Below are 23728 nucleotides of genomic sequence, written 5' to 3'. Positions count from 1 at the left end.
TTCACCACTGTTTAATACATGGCTTTCCAAAAGGTATTTAATTTCCTACCAGAAACATTAATTTAAAAAAATGAAGCCAAGTTCTCGTACATTACCATTTCTTTTGCTAAAAAAAGAAAAAGAAATAAAGATCTGAAACGATGCAGAGTTCTGTCGATCTGAAACTACGCCAAGTTCTATTGAAATCCGAAAATCGGCAAATGACATTTGGAACTTCAGTGCTGAGAAGAACTTTTCCAACTCAAAAACCATACGAGGTCGTATTGTATAGAACTCGCGAGAACAAGTTTTATACAGTAAGATCTCGTGTGCTTTTGCTTGGAAAGTTCTAAATCTGGAAATATCATTTGCCGATTTTCGAATTTCAATAGAAACTGACATCGTTTCATATCTACAGAACTTGACATCGTTTCAGATATTTATTTTTTTAAGCAGAAAAAAATGGTAATCAGCGCTGCCAACCGGATCAGAAGAAATTATCATATCGAATTAATTATTATTGTATCGAAGAAATTATCGTAAGAAATTATCGAATATCAGAAGAAATTATTTAAAATTATCATTTTTGTCGTAAAATTATCGTTATCTTTTGTTTCGAGACTCAATATCAAGCTTTATCATTATTATTATTATTATTATGAAGAAGAAGAAGAAGAAATTAACAGGAACGTTTACAGCAAAATCTGTATTTAACAACTGCATAGGAACATGTTTTGAAGCTTAATTCTTTAACAGTCTATCAAAAAAATCTTGAACGTACGAGAACTTGACTCTGTTTCTTACATTTATGTTTTTGATGGAATTCAACGGTAATGGTAAGAGAAAATATAACTAATTAATAACAGTTCAACAATAGTTAATTAACTAATTAGTCCAGGCCTTACTCACTGGATAGTTCTCAAAATAGAAAGTATTTAGAAATATTACTTATTTTCAATGTATCGTTCGCAAGTATTAATCGTAAATTTTACCTAGGCCTATCGGAAAGGACTTCAAACTTTACTAGAGAAAAAAAAATTTCCGTCAAGTGCCCTAAATGTGCGATGTTTTGATTTTTCACATGTTCCTGAACATAAGTCATAACCGGAAAGTCCCTATTAACGCCTAAAATAAAATTTCTTACCAGCCGAGCTTTGTAAGTTCATTATAGTAATTTGTAATCAAATGTCACTGTCATTTGGCAAATCATCAAAGCATGAAGTTGTTTATAAAATACTCAATTTTTAAAAAAGTTTGATTTGATGACTGTATGTGTATCATGAGTGTATCAAAGATGGACGTGTATCATGAGTGTGGAGTGACCACCATACTTCCCAGTTCTTACTCCGATTAAATGTCTGAGCCGCTTCGGACGTCCGACTGCAATTCGAAATTCACCACAAGCGACTCCGGATAACGGGTGTTTGCGCAAGAGAAGAGTGTATTGTCATAGGAGCTGCTGGGTGGTGTCATGTGGGGTATGGGAACACAGCATGCATGTGCAACCTGTATAGCCGTTTGACTGATAAAAACAAATACTGAACGTTCCTGGCGATATCCAACGGAAGAATCAATGTGAAATTGACAGTATGAATCCACACAAGGTATGTGACTTAAGTTAGCTACTTGTTGTCTTTCGTTGTCATATGACGTTGAGCGTGGTTCCCTGGTCTCTCTCCCACGCAGTCGATTCCGCAAATCCACATCGGTCCTCTGTATTCCTTCCTTTGTTACATTTGCGTGGTGTACGATAACTTTGGGGACATGAGTGTATTTGTAGATCAACTGGTCTGATAATATAAATATCCAACTATTGAACTTTATTACAAATGAAAATGCGAGGACATAGAAGAATTAGAAAGAGTTGGGAAATATGAGGAAATGTACAAGGAGATGAAATCTATGGAATTTCGGAGGAAACAAGGGGGTATTATGATGGCAGTAGAAAATAAGAATGGGAAGATAGTCAGCGAGAGAAATGAGGTCATAGGAAGGTGGAAAGAATACGTTGAAGACTTACATGAGAGTAGGGATAGACCGTGTAGCCTAAATGTTGAAGTGGAAAATGAAGTAGGCGAGGATGATAAAGGATTTAGTATTCTTCGGGATGAGTTTGAAAAGGTTATTTCCGAGATTAGGAATGGAAAGGCAACCGGAATAGATAACATAAAAATCGAATTCATTAAAAATATAGGAGACAAGGGAAAGAAAGAATTGTTGCGACTATGCAATGAAATATATGAAACAGGAGACTGGCCAAAAGACTTTCATGAAAACGATCATGATACCGATGGCTAAGAAATCGAACCCAAAGAGATGTGAGGATTATAGAACTATTAGTCTCATATCTCATGCAGCTAAAATTCTGCTCCGAATACTGAACAGAAGGTTATATGGAAGAACAAATAAAGATGTTGAGGAAGAGCAGTTCGGGTTCAGAAGAGGCAAGGGCACAAGAGATGCTATTGGATTATTAAGGGTGATCGGTGAAAGATTTATAGAAAAAGGGAAAGAGGTGTATGTTGTATTTATTGATCTAGAAAAGGCTTTTGACCGCGTGAATTGGGAATTGTTGTTGGGAGTTCTAACAAAGATAGGGTTGGAATGGAAAGATAGAAGACTCATAAGAAACTTATACATGAACCAACAAGTAAGTGTTAGGATAGGGGAAGAACTGACGGAAGAGAGTGCATGGGAAGGGGAGTTCGACAAGGATGTTGCCTCTCGCCAACACTATTTAATATCTAGAAGACATAGTGAAAAAGAGCCTACATGATGATGATGGTATTTCGGTAGGAGGTAGAATGATTGGATGCATAAAATTTGCAGACGATATGGCGCTTGTTGCACAATCTGAAAAGAAAATCAATAAAATGTTAGAAAAAATGAGAAAGGGTTTTGAAGAATTGGGATGAAAATAAATGTTAGAAAGACAAAAGCCATGGTGATTGGAAGGAAGGGGTCTGTGTCAAATATAAAAGTAGGAGGGGAGAAAATAGAACAAGTGAATAGTTTTCGATACTCGGGTAGTAATGACATGAAATGCGAACGTGAAATAAAAGCAAGGATAGGAATGGCAAAAGAAGCCTTTAAAAGAAAGAAAAGTCTGTTTTGTGGAACCTTGAACAAAGAGTTGAGGAAAAGACTCATAAAATGCTTCGTGTGGAGTGTTGTACTGTATGGGGCGAAAACGTGGACATTGCGTAAAGGTGACGAAAATTGACTGGAAGCCTTTGAAATGTGGGTGTGGAGAAGAATGGAAAGAATTAGTTGGGTCGAGAGGAAAACGAATGAGAGAGTGTTAGAAATGGTGGGAGAGAAAATAACACTTTTAGATATTATTAGGAAGAGGAAGAGAAACTGGTTGGGACATTGCATAAGAAGAGATTGTATCATGAGGGACGTGCTAGAGGGTATGGTGGCGGGAAAGAGAGGGAGGGGGCGAAGGAGACTACAATTAATGGATGATATTAAAACAGAAAGATCATACGCGAAGACGAAAAGGTTAGCGGAGCACCGTGGAACATGGAAGCTTCTCAGCTGCGGCAAGTGACCTGCCAATAAAGGCAGAATACCTATGATGATGATGATGAACTTTATTAATTGAACTTGTAACAACGTCAGTTTCTGATGATTTGACAAGTGAAAGTGGCATTTAATTAGAAATGACCATGTGTGAGCTATAAAGATTAACTGATAAAAAAAAAAGTTATTTAAGGCCTTAATAAGGGCTTTCCAGTTGTTGTACCCTTCATGACTTAGGTTCTAAAAGATATGAAGAATCGAAATATCACACATTTAAGAAATTTAACGGGAGCCGTTTTTATATGAGAAAAGTGCTTCCTTACGTTAAATATGAATTTGGTTTTGTCGAATTTACATACAGTAGCTCGGCATTGTAAGTAGTCACAGGAGGAACAGGTGAGTTGTTGCAGTTTCCATTGTTATTGTTTTCTTTTATGTTTACTTTTATCACACTTTTCTCTCATCTTTTCCTCAAACTTCCAACAATCTTGTTTAACTTCAACAATATATTATATCACTATTGTTTCTAATCTATATTGTAAAACTCTGTCCGATATAGGTTGTAGGTAGAGCGTTAATAAAGAGAGCGTCCGAAATCGACTCCCACTACCGGCTTTTATTATAAAAATTCCACTATAAACAGTATTTACAAAATACTACAAAGATGATTTCTCTAAGTTTGCAAGGTTAGATATAGGTAGTCTTTGACCGAAAGGCCGCAGACAGGATCTCCACAGAGCCCCGTAGCAGGGTAAGTCAGGAGAGAGGATAAGCCAAGAGTCCCGTTGAAGACTAGAGGCCTGGAGTTAGGGTACTCCTAATGTTCCCTTGCAAACAGAAGGAGGGACACCAGAGAACTGGTACAGATCCGCTGTCGGCCATCAAATTTATAGAGGTCCTCGGGCGGCGGTGGCTCTGCTGCTCCGTTGTCGTCGTCTGCTTCGTGGGAAGAGCTAGACGTCCATCGTCTGCAGGTGATAGTGGATCCATTTGATGTGTAGAATCCTCTTAAAAAAAAAAACACATGTGGTGGTCTTTGTAAACATAAGCTTGAAGTTGTTTGTATGCAACACCACGTGGGACATTATAATATTAATAAAAATGAATAGATCTCCCCGCTAGTCTACTGGCGAGCAGTGTTCGTAGTTTGAGAGAAATTACGTAGGTAAATTTAGCAGAAATTGAATTTTTTCGATAAAACTTGAAAATCCAGGAAAATTCTCGTCCTGACTAATTGACCAATATAAATGCTTAAATTTTCCTTTGTTCTGCAGAAATATACCAATAGCAACAATAGTTTGTGTATGTGTAATAGGTCTGCACGGGCCGAAATTTTTACCCGGGCCCGGCCCGTGCATTTATAATGTGAGGCCTGATCCGAGTCTGAAATATGTTTTAACATTTAGGCCCGAACCCGATCCGAGCTCGTGTCATAATCAAATGAGCCCGAAATAAACCCGAATTACGGAAACTTAATAATTAACGCAAAATTGTATTTTTATTTTCAGTAATTTGAGGTTTGATTTTGCAGTTGTGCTTTTAAATTTCTCCAGAGAGAATGGTCCAATAAATATCGTTGTACATATATTTACAAAGTTAGGCCCTAAAAGTCCCGAGAAATATGGCAGTTTATTTGAAAATTTACGGCCCGTGCAGACCTCTAATGTGTGAGAGTTCAAGGTAGCTTAATTTGTACCCATTGTTGGCTAAGTGTATTTGTATGTACTTTTTATTTTAAAAAAGTGAAGAGGAAAGTAAAGAGAACAAAAGGAAATTAATAAAACAAATATGTTTGCCACTCCCTTTTAATATAGTAATTAATCTTATAACTTCCTTGACAGGAATTGGGCGCTCAACAAACTAAAGAAAACTGGAAAAGAGAAAACTCTGCGTAAATTAATGGAAATTTTCTTAGAAACCTATGAGCATTGGTGGCGGGAACGTGGGTCTTTGGTGGTCTCGGTTTCGATAAACAGTGGGAGAGCATAATTACAAAAGTTGAACGCATTACTATTTGAACTCTTATCAAATTACTGAATAAATAAATAAATAAATAAATGAAAAGGAATGTAATCTGTTTACAGTTGGATGGTGGCTGAGCGACTAAACCTATTGACGTGAATTCTTGGAAAAAGTACCTAGCTTGAATTGGGATTTTATCAGGTCTTCTTCCTTAAAATGCGCATAGTAAGTGGGGTAACGATAGTTCAAAATATTACGCTACTTTATTGAATTGATTACTTATTCACTTGTCATTGTTACGTATTAAAACATATTTTCGATTGTTTCCAGGGGCGCAGCTACGATGGGGTTCACCGGATCCGGACAACCCCCCTCCAAAAAAACAAAAAAAAAAAAAACAAAAAAAACTTGACAACTCAGCATGTATAATTTAAGAAAAACTATACTTATTTAGCAGATAAATGGTTGATGCTGTGTAAAGATTTTATCTTTACACTTTTTTACTCTTTTTTCCCCTTATAACAACATTCTAGTTTTATCATATTTTTTTCTGAGAGTATGGGTGGCAGTATTTAACAATTACTTATTGTGTTTTCAGATGTAAAGCAATACGGTTCAATAGTGCATAGGCATACATAGTGCTTTGTAATATTGGACTCCCCTCCCCCAATCTTTTGGACGGGTTTCAAGAAAAATATATAGGTGCGCGCCTGATTATTTCTAACGTAGAATTTCAATATAAGTTGCGCATCGTGGACTTTGTGGTGGACAAACCCCGTGTGCATGTGTTTTCTCGGGGCTCTTCGGTTTTCTCTCACTTTATTCATTCCACCGTTACCTTCATTTCTTATCATTACAGTCTCCTTTAGCCTAGCTGGCATAACCCTGGGACATAAAACTGAAAGATTTGATTTCATTTTGAATACAAGTCAGTGCAAGCGAGGAAAGGAATGAAGCTAGTAAGGAAAACCAGACATGCTGGGCCCTATGCAGAGTCGTTTTGACACGTTATTAGTACCATACTAAAGAGTTCGACTAACATATGTTTTCCTGCAGTAGTCAGACCTTTAGTATGACGCTAATCATACGTCAAAACGACTCTGCATAAGGCCCGCTATGTCCAACGACAGATTTAGAGCATTAGAGAAAGGGTAAGTCACACGGAAGCAATCAGGCAACGACGGAAATAAGTGGTCATAGTAGTTGGTGGTAGTTGGGTCGAGCTAGATTCTGGTGATTCCATTCGATTAAAATAGCCATCCTATAGAGAAGGAAGTGGAGGGTACACATACAGTACACATTATTTCAAACATTTACGAAAAAAAAATCCCCGTTGTGAGGAACGGTTGTTCAGTTAGCTTAGACCTATACGTGCTCGCTGGTACATAAATTATGTAGAATTTCGTACATAACTTTAAAATTCTGAGGATGTGTATCCTTAGTATATGAAAATAATTAATGTTCAGACAACATTTATTGTCAGTATAGGCAAGAAGATGTAATAGCTGTAAATTAGGTGTAAATAACACATCTGAATAGTTTCCGTTTGATAAAATTATATTCTAAGTATTTCGTGGTTAAGCAATCGACATTCATGAAATTTCATCTGAAATTTCATGGTAATTAATATAGATAGTGAATATTACAGAGGTCACAAAAAAAAAAAAAAGATCGCGGAAAGGTCTTTCCATTAATTACGAACTATATTATGCTGAGAGCTTAAAATAATCCTAGAATTAATTACAATAAAACGCATTTTGCTTCTGGTAGATGTAATGAAAATAGTTTGTTATTATTGGTTTTACTTTTCAAGTCACTACTACAATTAATTAAATATATATATACTTAATCCTACTGAACCAATTACAATTTGTCCTTTTTTATTTTCATTACATTAATTTGGTTTATGGAAACCTCAATGCATCTTTTTCAATTAAAATAAGCATTAAAACAACGCCATTCGTTTATTTTGTGTTGCTTCCAAGAAGGAAAAGCTTATATTATTAAACTCAAATTTTCGTGTGTGTGTGTATTATTGTGTGGTTGTGTGTTTCAATAAAATATTAAGTTGTTGCAAATATGCCAAGTAATTAATTTCCAAAGAGTAAAGAAAAGAAGAATTTTAGGAATGATCAAAAATATAGATCAAAATATTGCGATCTTGGCCAAAGGAACAATAATAAAAAAAGGCATCAAAAGTTTGTGATCTTTGCCAATAAATAGCTTTAGATCAGACGCCACAAAATTTTTGAACAGCCCCTAAATCGAGTTTTCCTCTTTTTACGGAATAAACATTATACTGACTAGGGATACCATACCGGGACCAAGTACCTGGGGAAAACCTATACATCGTTTGAAAGCTCTTGCCATGAGAAGTACGAAACCATTTTCAAATCACGGGCAAACCCGCAACTTGACCCTATAAGGGGCCGGTTTGTTGGTGTTTGTGACCCTATGTGTGGTATATTCGATAGAATAAAAATAAATGTTACTATACATCACGCGTAAGCGCCTGAGCCCATCATGTTCCTTTTTAACCCATTGTTAGAACGTCACTCGAGCAAGGGTTTGATAATATCACTTTACACCCAGACGTACCTATTTGGTCAGTGTTGCCAATGAACTGTAAGTACAGTGTGGAAGATGGTTTCTGTACCACTGGATGTATATCCATGAAACGTGGCACAAACATCATTCGTCATTGGAGAAAATATACTGTGGACGTATTCCTCTCCCAAGTACTCCAGTTTGTCAGTGTTGTCAACCAATTGCAAAAATGAGAAGTTCTAAAACAGATCCCGTACGACGAGTCGTTTATACAAAAAGCTTGGCAGAAACATCACACGACACTATAGCAAAAATACGTTGAGTGTTACCGTCTTCCAACCATTGTAGGTTGTCAGTGTTGCCAACCAAGCGTAAACATAATAATGTTGCAAATGGCGTACGCGCCATTGAACGAATATAGAACAAATGCGACAGAAGCAACATTGAACAATGCAAACATGGTGTGTCTCCGTCTCCCAAGCACCACAGTTTGGCAGTATTGCCAATCAATGTGAACATTCAAGATTTTTGCATGAAGTCTACAGCATTGTCGGACATAATTAGACTGCGACCCATACTACATTTGTATGTTAGTGTGAACCCACAAACACCCGTGTTGTCAGTGTTCGTAACCATTCTCAAATACATTTTCTCCAAAGGTTGCCAGACCATTGCATACATAGAGAGATAACTTGGCATAAAGATCACTCGACACAACAGCAAACATACTGTTGTTGGTACCATTCCCTAAACACCCCAGTTTGTCAGTACGCTAACGTTTTTAAAATGGAAGTTTTTCCAATACCAGTATATTAGCTTGGTGGTTATTTTTGTATTGTCTAATAATAATAACTTGCTGCTGAACACACATCATGCGACATGACTGTTGACCACGCAACAACGGACGGCACAGGTTAAGAGGTCGTATAGAAAGAAAGGTTTGGTCGAGTCATGCATGCATCTGGTTATAGCAACTTCATTGTTACCCACCGTATAGAAAGCAATTGTCCAGAAACCAAGATTTGTCTTTAGAGCTTGCTCATCGTTCCAAATTATATAATATGCCACATGCTAGGGTTGGGCCGTGCGGATCCAATGTCCAACAATGTTGACAACACATTCCATCATAAAATCAGCAGGACATTTCGAGCGTAAGTAATCAGCAAGGGGCTTCAATATATACTAGGGAAAAAGTTACGAAAATGATTCCCTCTAGGCGCCTTCCGTGCAGCAGAAGATTACTGTTGAATGCTAGTGCGTTCACAATTGGAGGTATCGATGACCATGGGTATTACAAACTTTCGTCAAACGTAAATGTACTTATCGCGCTGTGTTTGACATTTTCGTTTCATAGGCAGTTAAACAGAGGGAAATCCGTGTTGCTATTCTATGTTGTTCAAGAATTCTTGTGCTAATTCTGACGTGCTTTTCCAACGTACATTGGACTTTCGTCGTGGCAGTTGGTGTCATAAAAGCCCTCCTTAAGCTACAACCTGTCCCTCATTCGACAGTTACACCCACATCAATGAAGAAAACAATTGCACGGCTGACACGTATCATCATAAAAATAATGATTCCGAACCGTAATCATGATGTTACCCTCCGGATAGAAGAGAGTCTCCTCGTCGACCAGAACGAAGAACCGAGGGTAGCTTGTCTCTTGGTGTCGAGACAGACGCCGATGTGTATAAGGAGAAGACATTCTCTCTTGCAACAAACGGCAACGTGGCGATTGTGGAAGTCTACCAAGATCGCTGCAGTAGTTGAAGCCCACGACAGTGCACCAAGAGGCAAAAAGGCTAAATCAGATTGTCGAAGAGCAAGAGCTACAGTCACTGCAAAGAATATCCAGCGTACGAGACGGCAACTGGACCGGGATTCGAAAAACCTTAAGTTGAGCACACTTTGCAAATCTGTAAAGTCTTGGGTTCTGTCTGAATGAGCTCCTCACAAGTATCATCGGATTACTGAAAAGGAACTTCGGATATCTGAACGTAATCGTTACTAACGTAATACATGACTTGAAATGACTCTAGATTCGTATGGCCCAACCCTAGTGTGACATATCACATAATTTCGTATGTTGAGCAAGCTCTAAAGACAAATCTTGGTTTCTGCACAATTGCTTTCTCTACCGTATATCACAATGAAGCTGCTATAACCAGATGTATGCATGACTCATCCAAACCTTTCTTTCTATACGAGCTCATAACTTATGCAGGTCAATGGTCAACAGTCATGTCCCATGATATGTGTTCGGCTGCAAGTTTATATTATTAGACAATAGAAAAATACCAGCAAGCTAATATACTGAAACTTCCATTTTGAAAAAGATAGCAGTACTGATAAACTGAGTGATTAGGGAATGGCACTAATGACAGAATATTTGCTGTTGTGTCGAATGATTTTATGCCAAGTTTTGTCTCTATGTATGCAATGGTCAGGCAACATTTCGAGAAAATATATTTTCGAATGGTTGGAAACACTGACAACATGGGTGCTTATGGGTTCACACTAACATAATACAAACCTAGTATGGGTCGCAGTCTAATTATGTCCGACAATGCTGTAGCCATGCGAAAATTTTGAATGTTCACATTGATTGGCAATACTGCCAAACTGTGGTGCTTGGGAGACAGAGACACACCATGTTTGCATTGTTCAATGCTGCTTCTGTCGCATTAGTTCTATATTCGTTCAATGGCGCGTACGCCATTTGCAACATTATTATGTTTACGCTTGGTTGGCAACACTGACAACCTACAATGGTTGGAAGACGGTAACACTCAACGTCTTTTTACTATAGTGTCGTGTGATGTTTCTGCCAAGCTTTTTGTATAAACAACTCTTCGTACGGGATCTGTTTTAGAACTTCTCATTTTTGCAATTGGTTGACAACACTGACAAACTGGAGTACCTGGGAGAGGAATACGTCCACAGTATATTTTCTCCAATGACGAATGATGTTTGTGCCACGTTTCATGGATATACATCTAGTGGTACAGAAACCATCTTCCACACTGTACTTACAGTTCATTGGCCAAACCTAACACTGACCAAATAGGTATGTCTGGGTGTAAAGTGATATTATCAAACCCTTGCTCGAGTGACGTTCTAACAATGGGTTAAAAAGGAACATGATGGGCTCAGGCGCTTACGCGTGATGCATAGTAACATTCATTTTTATTCTATCAAATATGCCATACATAGGGTCACAAACACCAACAAACCGGTCCCTTATAGGGTCAAGTTGTGGGTTTGCCCGTTATTTGAAAACGGTTTCGTACTTCTCATGGCAAGAGCTTTCAGACGATATAATAGGTTTTCCCCAGGTACTTGGTCACGGTATGGTATTATCCCTAGTGAGTTAAATGATATTTTGGATTTGGTTACACTATACTGTAGTTCTCCAGATATAATGAGTACAACAATATGTTTGATTGGATTAAATATATTGGATTTTTTAGATTAGAGGCGATAAAATTTTTGACCGGTTCCTAAATCGAGTTTTCTTATTTTTATTTTATTTATTTATTTATTTATACGCAATAACCACATCATACTGTGTTAAGTGATAGTTTTGATTTGGCTACACTATATGTAGTTCTTCAGATATAAGGCCTACAAGAAAATTTTTGCCTGAAATATATTGGATCCTTTGATCCAAAAAGGAGAGGAAAAGACTGATGCTTGTTTAATCAAAATAGAACTGTCTACAACGACACTACCTTGCTATCATATCCAATGATTATATTCCGTAGTAAAAAGAAAAAAAATCTGAAGCCTGACATGGGAAGAAATCCTCATCCACATGTGACACCATCCGATAATCAGGAAATATCTTCCTTCTCAATAAGTGTTCGAGATGCTGAAAGAAATGGTAGTCAGTGGAAGTGACGTCAAGAGAATACGGTGGATGAGGGAAGGTGTCATACTGCAACTCATGCATAGCTTACAACGTCCTTTGAGCAAACTTTTAAACTTGTTTGGGTGTTTACGAACAAGTTTTGTTACGTTATACGCGGGGCTTCAATCCATTTATAAGATGTAATTGTGAAATGACTTATCAGCCATTAATGCGGAATTTTCTGTCACATCAATCTAATATTATAGCACATCCTTATGTATACGAAAAAGATGTTCTTACTGATTGATTGATCAGCGCCCCTAAATTAGAAACTTGAAATTTGGACAGGACATAGAATTTGTAATGTAAATTCCCACTAAAGAAGATTTTTTTTAGAAATTAGACGGGGAAGGAGGGGAAAAAAAGGATGCCAATTATTATTCTAAAATATCCATATCTAGGAATCTCTGAATGTTAGAGACATGAAAGGACTTTTTATTCAAAATAATTAGACACGTCTTCCATAGGGATGGGCACGAGCGAGTTGTCTTTAAAACCCGACTCGACTCAAAACAGACATCTTTGAGCTCGACTCGAGAACTCAGCTCGAAAAATTTTATCCAACTCTACTCGAATTCGGGTCGAGTTTCGAGTCGAGTCGAACCAAAACGAGCCAATTCGAGCTAAACCCTATGTGTAGTTCCAAGTACTCTCTTCAAGTATTCTACATAGACAATGTAATTATCAATGATACTACTACTACTACTACAAATTATTATTATTATTATTATACAACACCGCGTATAACCATGAAAGGCAGATTGTTTGTATCTGAATACTGAAAACTAGTGACTGCCGATCTTTTTCGTCGAAAAGTCTTCAGGAGGCAAGGACATCGGTCACGAGCTTCTGGGTTTGAGTTCCGGAGGAGCAAATATTCGGGCAAGAGCCAAAAATTGTTAAAAGTTATAAGCCGCCGGCCAAACCTCTTCGAAGCTACTCGGTCTGAGTTTAGGGTTCTCAACGGTTCGATCGACTCGGCTCACAGCTTATTAACTATCGAGCCGAACCGAGAATTAATCCGAGCCAACAGCTCACCTAATCGAACTGACTCGAACCGATGGCTCATCCAAGCCGAACCGAACGGAGCTGATAGCTCACCCAACCTAGCCACTTCGAGCCATCGACTCAATTGAGCTGAGACGAACCGAGCCGAAGGGCTCGATCCAACAGAGTTTGCTCGAGCCGATGGGTCACATGAGCCGAGTCGGTGGCTGATCTCAACCGAGCCGGTTCGAGCTACCGGCTCAATAGAACCGAGTTGATGGCTTGTTCCAACTGAGCCGATGGCTCATCCCAATCGAGCCGGCTCAAGCAGTTCGCTCAGTTGAACCGAGACCTTTCATTTTAAATAATTAAGGATCTGTTTCAGCGTTTTTCTTACATTTTCCCTGCAAGGAAGAAAAGTGGTGGGAAGAAAAAAGTCTGTGTTGCAATTGTTAAAATAAGATGGTCATATTTATGACAGAGGAGATTGCTCATAAAGGGAAGGGAAGGGAAGTTCGACAAGGGTACTCTCTCTCTCTCGCCAACAGTATTTAACAGTTATCTAAAAGAGATAGTGAAAATGGATCTACAAAATGAAGACGGCATTTCAATAGGAGGTACAATGATTAGATGTATATGGTTTACAGATGATATGACGCTTGTTGCGGAATCTGAATTAAAAATGAATAATGTGGTAGAAAACTTGAGGAAGGGTTGTGAAGAATATGGGATGAAAATGAATGTTAAAAAGACAAAAGCCATGGTGATTGGAACGAAGTGGTCGGTGTCAATAAAGAAGTAGGAGGACAGAAAATAGAACAAATGACCTGTTTTCGATACCTTGGTAGTATTATTTGTGATTACATGAAGTGTGAATATGAAATGAAAGCCAGGACAAGAATGTCGAAAGAAGCATTTAGGAGGAAGAAAATACTATTTTGTGGGACCTTGAATAAAGAGGTAAGAAGAATCATAAAATGCTTAGTGTGGAGTATTATACAGTATGGATCAGAAACATTAACATTAAGCAAAATTAATGAAAAACGACTGGGAATTTTTTAAATGTGGTTGTGGAGAAGAATTAGCCGGGTCAGGGGAAAACGAATGAGGAGGTCTCAGAAATTATGGGGGAGAAAAGAATAATTGTAAATATTATTAAGAAGAGAAAGATAAACTGGTTGGTACATTGGCTTAGAATGAACTGTATCATAAAGGACGTCCTAAAGGATATGATGGCAGGAAAGATAGGGAGAGGCGAAGGAGACTACAATTAATGGACTATATCAAAACAGAAAAATAGTACGGGAAGACTAAGAGATGAGCAGAAGATCGTGGAACATGAAAGCTTCTCAGTTGCGGTAAGTGACCTGCCAATACTGGCAGAATACCTATGATAGCTCGAAATCCCCTAAGGTTGGTGGCATGACAATCGATGTTTACGCTTTTAATTTAAAACAATTGAAGACGTGTTTCATTGTTTTCTGATGTTTTGCTTAGAAGGGAAGAGAGACTGGGGATGCAATTTTTATAAGAATAATGCCATTTTTCGAGACCCATTATAAATAGAGATGTTTTAAGAATATGAGAAGTGCAAGGGTCTTCGGACGAATTCCCCAGCTAACCCAAGAATAGTAAAACTATAAACTGAATTAAATATTAACTCTAAATCTATTTTATTTCAACTCAAAAACATTCTGATTCAATAGGAAAAAGGAAAGCGCGGATATATATTAGCATGTAATACAGTGAAACCTTTCAATAACGAACACTAATGGCACATGATTATTAGCGTGAATGGAAGAAAGTAAATATGCTTTCAAAGTTTTAACTGGAAATCCAATCTAAAAAAGACCTAGGCATAGATGGGGTGACAATATTTAGGTGGATTTCGCAGAAGTAAAGATACAAAGTAGAAATTAGATACAGTTGGCTGAGTATAGAAGTCAGTGGAGAGCTTTCGTGAACGCGTCATTGAACTGACCGGTTCAATAGATCAGAGTTCGTTACTTTCAATCGACACATTATGTGTCCGTAAACGAGAAGTGTCTGTTAAGGCGTGCTTACAGAGACTTAGATTGCTCACATTAGTTCATTAGTTATAAACGTAAATATTGACTATTATCGAAGTATTTTAATCACATCAGTGTTCAAATTACTTCGGAGGAGGAGGGAGAAATTCTTCTCTAAATAGAAACGTAAGTATAGTTGGCGGATGTATTCATGCGGAGACGTACTGCATGTGTGGTATTTTTTCACAAGTACATGCCATCCACATGGTGGTTTCATTAACTTACGACAAAGATACTTTGTAGTAAAGGTTTTTTTTTTCTTCTATTGCAGATTTATTTTCAAATTGCAGGAAGTGTTCATGTGCGCAATACGTACGTATGAACTGAGAATACATTCTGTTCGTTTGTAGAGATTACTAAAACGTTATAGGCAAAAGAAAACTGTGACTGTATATAAATACGTGTGTATGCTTGTAGGGTGTATCAAAAGTCCGGGGCCATAGGCTCACACCTTAGGAGTAAAGACAAAAAAGAAACAAAGAAAAAGAAAGTAGTTTTCAATCTAAAATAATGTTTTTTTTTTCAATCGCACCAGTTGTTTGGTCTCAACACTGGTAAGGAGGCCATAATGTTAAATGAGATACCAACCAGTATTGTCAGTAGTCAGTCAGTTCAACAGGTTTTCTTCTCGCCATACAAACGGGTTCGGAAATATCTTTGGCAAACGGATTCAAGCTATTCCAGGTTCCCATGCACAACAGTGCGCATGTCCTGATCACTTTTGTGTACTTTTTATGATCCGTTCCAGCCTGTTGAATTAGAGATACTGCTTTTTCTTTTACACAGGGCGCCTTCTTAGAACTGTACGATTGGAAAAAATTACCATTTTTATCGTGAAAACACTCTATTTGCAATAACTCTCCTCTTTCTCTTTTTTAAAATTTATTTAATAATAATCGAATTATATTATGGCCACGTACTCTTAATACAGCCAATGTCATGAAATAGTTTTTAATTTTATTTTATTATATTTTTGCTGGGGTTAAAGATATTTCAGAACATCCCGTACTATTATTACCCCTCACACGTTTCTTTTATACTAAATCTCACATAAACGCCAAAAGCTACTATATATTACTACATTACAACATCTCTCCTTTGCCTACCAAGCGCTATCTCTTTGTAACATATAGGGGGTAAAGTTGTTTCAGAATATCCTGAAATATTATTACCCAATCTATTTCTTCTATATTATACGTCTGATTAACACAAATAGGGTGTGGAGATATTACAGAAAATCATGAAATATTGTTAACCCCCAATCGTCTCTCCTGTACTAAACATAAGATCAATAGCAAAAGCTACTATCAATATGTGACAATATTGCAATATATTCTCATATTTGTTAACAACAACACCTGCGTCTCCACTAGAATCATCATGCTGTCTACGAAGAAGTACGAAGAGGATACGGAGAGCTACGGACAGACCCCTCCACACTCTCTGCCTCCAAATTCAACTATAAAAGAGCATGTCAAGAGCTAGAAGACGTCATTTCCAGCTGATCACTCCTACCTTTTTCTTCGTGCTGTTCTGATCAGAAGAGACTCCCTAACTTTATCTCTATACTGCTTTGGGCAAGAGGTTCCTATCCTATCTCCACTGTGCACTGGAGAGGATTTATTACCTACCTCCGCGCTGCACTGGGCAGGATGTTCAACCTCATAAAGAAGTGACTATTATTTAGAGATACCTACATATTTGTAGCACAGTATACAAAAAAAAAAGTGTATAGAACTTTTTATAATAAACGGTAAGGGAAAATTAAAACCTGTGCACCGTCTCTACCATACTTTACAATATCTTCCATTTGCCATACCAAACGGTCATCTCTTTGCAATAGATAGGGCTTTTAAATAACCTAACCCGTGTACCGTCTGTACCATACATTATCTTCCATTCGCCATACTAAGCGATTAGGTCTTTGTAACGGATAGGGTTTTCAAATAACCTTGAAATATTATTATCCTTACCCATCTCTTTTATACTAAACGTCATATGAACACCAAAAACTACTAAATGATACTACACAACAGTATCTCTACCATACTAAGTAGTCATCTCTTTGCAATAATTAAGAGTAAAAATATTTCAAAAAATCCTGAAACATTCTTACCTTGACTTCTCTTAACGTCTTTGACATTGGACAACCCTGCAGAAAAGCCGTGGCTAGCCTTTTTCGATACAAATCATTACTAACTTTGACTAACACATGATGCTAACTTCTCCACTTAGAAAGCAGACTCTTAATAAGACGCTAAAAACCGTTTTTCATGGGGCTATCAAGTTTAGCATGGGTTCTTAGCACACTAATGTACCTGGATAGAGAGGGGGATTCTAGTTCACTACGATTGCACCATGAATATTTCACAGATGAAGTAATCCCACACAGCCAAATTTTGTCTTTGAATACTTGGTCATACAGAATCTTTTTACACTTCATAACACAGTTTGCTCTTGTAACATAATTATCACGGTTTCTAACCTTAGTCTAGATTTTTCGTTTGATCACATACCGTTCATAATAGACATTTGCTCAGTAATTGGTGTAGTTCTTCGAAAACAAAGAATGACTTTCTCAATATTACAAGTCTTTGAAGTTCACGACTTTCTTCCTCATTTCAGAAAGAAAAAAAGCTGTGTCCATGTATTAGACAGATTCCAAAGTGGAGTTTCGCCTCTTTGATATTACAAAGTTAGATCTACAGCCTTATAAAATGAGACTTGAAGGAGAACTGAATTTATATCAAGGTCACTAGGCTTAAAAAATAATTAAAAAAAGAAACCAACTAGCAAAGTGATGCCAAGCAGAACAGGCGTTGGGTATAAGACGCGCAAGTTTTGCCAACATGCATAGTTCATTTTCTCTGAATAAATCAGTGCAAATATAGGACGTAGTATCGTACAATGTGATCCCATAATTATACAAATTATTTGTGTCTGTATTATTGATAGATGAATGTAATTATAATTTATGAATAACCTACTATTAAAACTGAACTCCAAGCGCAACAACCCTTGGGGAGGGGGCAGGGAGCAGGACCTACTGTCCGGCTTATGGCACTCATATCTTCGCGCTGATGTGCTGTCAGCACATCAGTTTCCCTTGCCATTTCAACTGGGTTTCTAAACGCAGATTCTACTTTTTTTATTTCAAGTAGCTCCCCATTTGTCCTCATGACGTTTGGTGAAAGCTGCAATGGCAGTGCCATTTGGTAAATGCAAACTGTCACCTATCTTTCCTCTGACCACACTTGGCACTGTTTGACTTCGCTGATCTCACGGGAGGTGGTATCCCAAGTGCAGCTAAGGCTTTGGCATTTATTTACTACTAGCAATATACCTATTCTTTGCACGGGGAGAATATATATTTCATTTTGTGTATAAAGTGTTAATGAAGCCTGAATTTGGATTTGCACGGCATCAGAGTTGTCACTGTTTGTCTCAACGGCTCCGAAAATTATGGATTCGACACTAATATCGATCATTTTGGCTCCCCCTGGATTCATTTTGACGGTGTAACTTGGTGACGGAGCAGGGGGGAGCTATTTAGTGTTGAAAACCATCCCAGGCCCAAACGTCATCTATATTGAAAATTTGATCGGATCGATCATGTAGTTCAAGAGTTAAGTCACAAACATCCAATATTAAAACTGGGATAAAATTTACTTTTGTATTATAACGAAGAAACGACTGGAATACAAGATGAAAACGGTATGTATAGGCAAACTAATTCAAACCCATCCTTTAACTCTTAAGCTGTGTTCTGGGACATTTATATCCACCATTAAATATTTAAGATAGTATATGTTAATTATACAGTGGTTAGTGACACTGGTAGTCGCGATACCTTCAAATCAGTTCAAATCCAACGTGTGGAAAGTGAAGGCCGTGGTCGCTCAGTGGTAGAGCGTTCACCTCTAGTCCGTTGGGCCCTTGATTCGATTCCAGCTCGTGCCAAGTAAGCTTTTTGATGGACAAACCACGTGTGAGAGTTTTCTCGAGGTTCTCCCGTTTCCTACCACTTTCTTCATCCCACAATTTCATTCATTTATCACAGTCTCCCTGAGGCTCGGTGTATAATTATGGGGCGTTAAACTAAATATTTCATTTCGTTTTCTAGCGTGTGGAGAGATTGGTTATACGGTCGAGTCAGTACATCTTTCAAGAAAAGATTTTTTGTTTGTAGTGATGCCAATCCAAAACGTTATAAAATCCCATTTCCAGAGGCAGAAATTCTCATTTTGCTCTTGAATTTCCCAAGCTCTACAAAATTTTCAAAATTCATAACATGAAAAGTGAAACTACTATATATCACTCACTTTCTTCAATATATGAGAGAAATTCAGATCTTAAGCGTTAATCAAAATACTTCATCAATAGGTAATTAAAAGAGACGATGGAAATTGTTAACGAAAACAACTGCATTTTGTTATTAACCCTAGAACGGTCGGGCTGGGTCTGAGAGACACATCTACTTATATTTTAAATAAAATTTTCAACTTAAAGTTAGCGGTCTGAGTTGTAACTTCCTACACCTTCCTAAAACGACCGATAATAGACGCTAGTGTTTCAAACCAGTTTGATTTATTGTTAGTTTGCTTTTAATAGAGCTCTGCACCTCGCGTGGCTCTGTCAGACCCAGTCCGACCGTTGACGTAACTTTTTTTTTTTTTGTCAGTGTCAAGTATCTTGTAGGAAGTTTATTTTTTAATGTGACTACCTATTCGACATTTTTTGATTTAGTGCTCTCAAACGGGTCGTGTCGGGTCAGGTCAACTCGGGTCGGGTTATCGGGTCGGGTCAGTCGGGTCAGGCTAATCGGGTCGGGTTGTCGGGTCAGGCTAATCGGGTCGGGTTGTCGGGTCGGGTTATTCGGGTCGGGTTGTCGGGTCGGGTCAATCGGGTCAACTCGGGTCGGGTCAATCGGGTCAGCTCGGGTCGGGTTGTCGGGTCGGGTTGTCGGGTCGGGTCACTCGGGTCGGGTTGTCGGGTCGGGTCAGTCGGGTTATCGGGTTGGGTTGTCGGGTCGGGTCAGTCGGGTCAGTTCACTTTGGTCAACTGAGTTTAGGTTGAGTTTACACTCGGCTGGAGTCGAAAGCTGCTGTTTTTCACTAGCTGCCTAATTAAAAATAGCAATTTCCAATTGATTTTATAGAAACGATAAATCTATTTTGAACACTTGCAGCTAGTGTTTTTATGATAAATGCTTATTTTTCTACTTGTGTGTACTTTAATTTTTAAATGTGGAAGATTGATTTTACCAATCGACTGTAATATTAATATCTACGCCAATATGGAGTCCGGATTTAGAACAAAACTAGAAGTTGTTTAAGTAACTCCAAAAGAGAGATTGGATATGGACGACCAAGCCCAAGCAGGGCCGCGGTGGCTCAGTGGTAGAGAATTCATCTCTGGTGCATGGTGTCCAGTAGCGTAGCTAGTTTTTTTCAGGGGGGGGCAATGAAGGGCCCAAGAGGATTTTGAGGGGGGACATCTCCAATATATATATATATATATATATATATATATATATATATATATATATATATATATATATATGTGTGTGTGTGTGTGTATTCAAGGTGAATGTTTCCATCTTTATTGTTCATGATTTTACTCTTTGGAAAACAGTGAAAATATAAGAATTTAGTACCTCAAACAACTAGGATTCATTAATGCAATTGATTTCTAATATAAGTAAATAGTTATTTAATCATGGCGTTTAAAATATGTGTAGCTGGTTGACTTAAGTGGAAGCAAATACACTTTTACAGGTAAAGAAAATAACTTATAGGTTCATGCCTCTACTTGAAGAGGATCTTTATATTCGTGTGGGCAGGAGCAAACATATCCACAACTTGTTAAAGATCTAACGATTTAGCAATTTTCTTCTCAATATAAAGTAACACTAAGTTTTCAACCTATCATGAGTCATTGACTTGCGTATACAAGTCTTTAATCTTTTCAAAGAAGAGAATGACCTTTCACATGTAGCACTAGAAACTGATATAATCACAGAGATGATACCTAGCTTGTAGGTTTCTAGGAATGCGTTTTTGTAGACACAAAGAAGTTCAACGAAATTCGTTAAGGAATCAGCTTTCGTTTTCTTCTCGTCTTCATACAACTTAATTGTTAGAGCAACCCACATTATGCTTTATTTCTTGTTTAATTATGCTTTTTTTAAATTATGCTTTATTGTTAATTTCAATGATTATTTTACATTAATCGTGTATAATGTATATTTATTATACATCAAATATTCTAAATATCTTGATCTATTTATTGATATTTTTTTGCAACTAGTTTCTCTCATATTTAATGAACTTTCTACTTAATTCATTGTATGCTTGCATTTAATTCATTTAATTCATTGTATGCATTGATGTGCTTTGCTCGAATAAATTTTTTCTATCATTTGTGTGCGCCTTACAGGTACATATATACAGAAAGGGAAAGTAAAAGATGCCACCAAAAAGTACAGAACGTGCTTAAGTTCAAAAAGTAAACATAACGATACAGTGATGACGCCAGAGGGGAGCAAGGGGGGCGACCGCCCCCCCAGTAGCTACTTCTGCCCCCCTGACTGCCACCTAGACTGCCCCCCCAGACTCGTACAATCTTTAAACATTCTTCATGTAGTATTATATATCAGTATCATAACCAATCTCATTGACAAATTGTAGTCTACTTTCAATGAATTTACTATGTGGCAGATTAATTCCCAAGGTTTCTTCTTTGAGCGTCTGGGTATGCACGCATATTTCTGTTTTCTAATTTAGCCCCTTTTGAGGTAAATTTTAATTATACTTCTTTCTTATGATTTTTAATAATTGTGCCTAGCGAACAATAGTAGATTTGGTCGACTTGTTTTCTTCTCATTGGATCAACTTCGATTGGAAACAAAAGAAAGGTAAAACCAGTTACGTAACTTGTTTGTATTTGTCCAGGTTTGAAGTTTTCAGTTTCATATTTTGTTTTATTTAAAACTTCTTTTTTCTGAAACATTATTCTCGGCTTCCAATATTCAGAGGATGTGCTTATAACAGCTTAGTTTGCAACTACCAGGGCTTAATTTTTTGAAGGAGATAAAAAGAGTTGTGTTTTCCCTTCCTGCAAATGATAATAATAAAATTATGGAATGAAATTGATTCCCAATAAAATGTATTGTCAGAGTGCTAACCTTTAGTTAGTAATTGGTTTATACTAGTGCTCCTTTACTTATTTTGTTTCAAAGTACTGACGTGACGTCTACCATATTGACTAGGAACTGCTGAAAAATTCGTAGCCCAACCCAGAAGGAGTGCACGTGGATTGGTGAGGTTTTACTTCTTCTTCTCTTCCCCCGAGAGTCAATATACTACCTTGTACAGTGCTCCAGCTTTTGCAGAAAAGTTTAAAAAATCTAGATTTCCTCGCACCACTGTTCGTAGCACTACCCCTATCAGATCTAAAATGGCGTCTTTCAAGTGTTATTTAAGTTTGGGAAATAAGTACACGTAATAGACGGAGCTAAATCTGCAGAATAAGAATGATGATCTAGACATTGAAATCCTAGATTATGCAATGTCAGTTACGTTCGCAGGGGCTTGATGGACAGGTGTATTCTCCTGAAGGAACAGAATTCCTTTCTTTTCATTTTCCGCAGCGTTGTACTTTGAATTTTTCTTTCAGTTTTGTAAGTAATGTAGAGATTCTGGATTAAATATCTGACCATTGAGGAGGTAGTCTACCACTCCATACTTATACCAGAAGAATGTTCCAAACAGTTTCTCAATCTACTTCTGTGTCTTGAACTTCTTGGGGCGATGGAGAAATGAGTGCTACTACTCCATTGACTGTTGTTCCGATTCAGGATCATAGTGGTACAACCATATTTCATCTATGGTTACTATTCGTCAGCGAAATTGATCAGCATTACGGTCAAATTGAAAGAATACTTCTCTTAATGCCGTTACCCTTTTATTCTCCTGACATATATTTTGGGAACCCATTATGCCGAGAACTTGCGCATACCCAAGCCATTCTGAATTATGCTACCGACGAGTTCCAAAGAAATGCCCAGAATCCCTGACACAAGTTTTGCTGAGAAGGTAAACACTGAGAAAGCGGGGTGCAGACCTCAGACTATAATAAAATATAAATAGCTTAAATTATTTTTGTCACACAAAACCTGGGGTGGCCTAGGCCTTCCGACCCCGGGCTATATCCACCACTGGCTGAAATACTGCAATTTTCAAGAATAATGTCACAAATTTCATCCATAATTTCAGGAAGAGTCGTTGCTTTTAATCATCCTGGATGTAAAGCATAATTTGTTGAGAAATTGCTACGTTTATACTAAGCCACTTACTTCTTCACCACTATATATAACGGAGGAGAGTCCCGTGGTGTTTCACTGATTTCCTAATTAATTTACTTCGGTGACTTTCCTTGGTGGAACAAAAATGTTATAACAGTAAAGATCTGGATGTTCGTGAAATTATCTGTTTGGGCACACATAATCACTTCAGAGGTCTAAGAAACAATAAGAATTTCATTATTAATATGAAAATTTATATTTGTACATACAGAGATATGTTTTTCTAAACTACGGTTTCATTTTTCTACCTAGTACCTACACTCCTAGGTAGAAAACATTATATATATATATATATATATATATATATATATATATATATATATATATATATATATATATATATATATATAGAGAGAGAGAGAGAGAGAGAGAGAGAGAGAGAGAGAG

Source organism: Thermobia domestica, chromosome 16 (assembly GCF_964235325.1).
Source record: "Thermobia domestica chromosome 16, izTheDome1.hap1.1, whole genome shotgun sequence".
In the NCBI taxonomy this organism is placed as follows: Eukaryota; Metazoa; Arthropoda; class Insecta; order Zygentoma; family Lepismatidae; genus Thermobia; species Thermobia domestica.
This window is presented reverse-complemented; position numbering follows the sequence as displayed.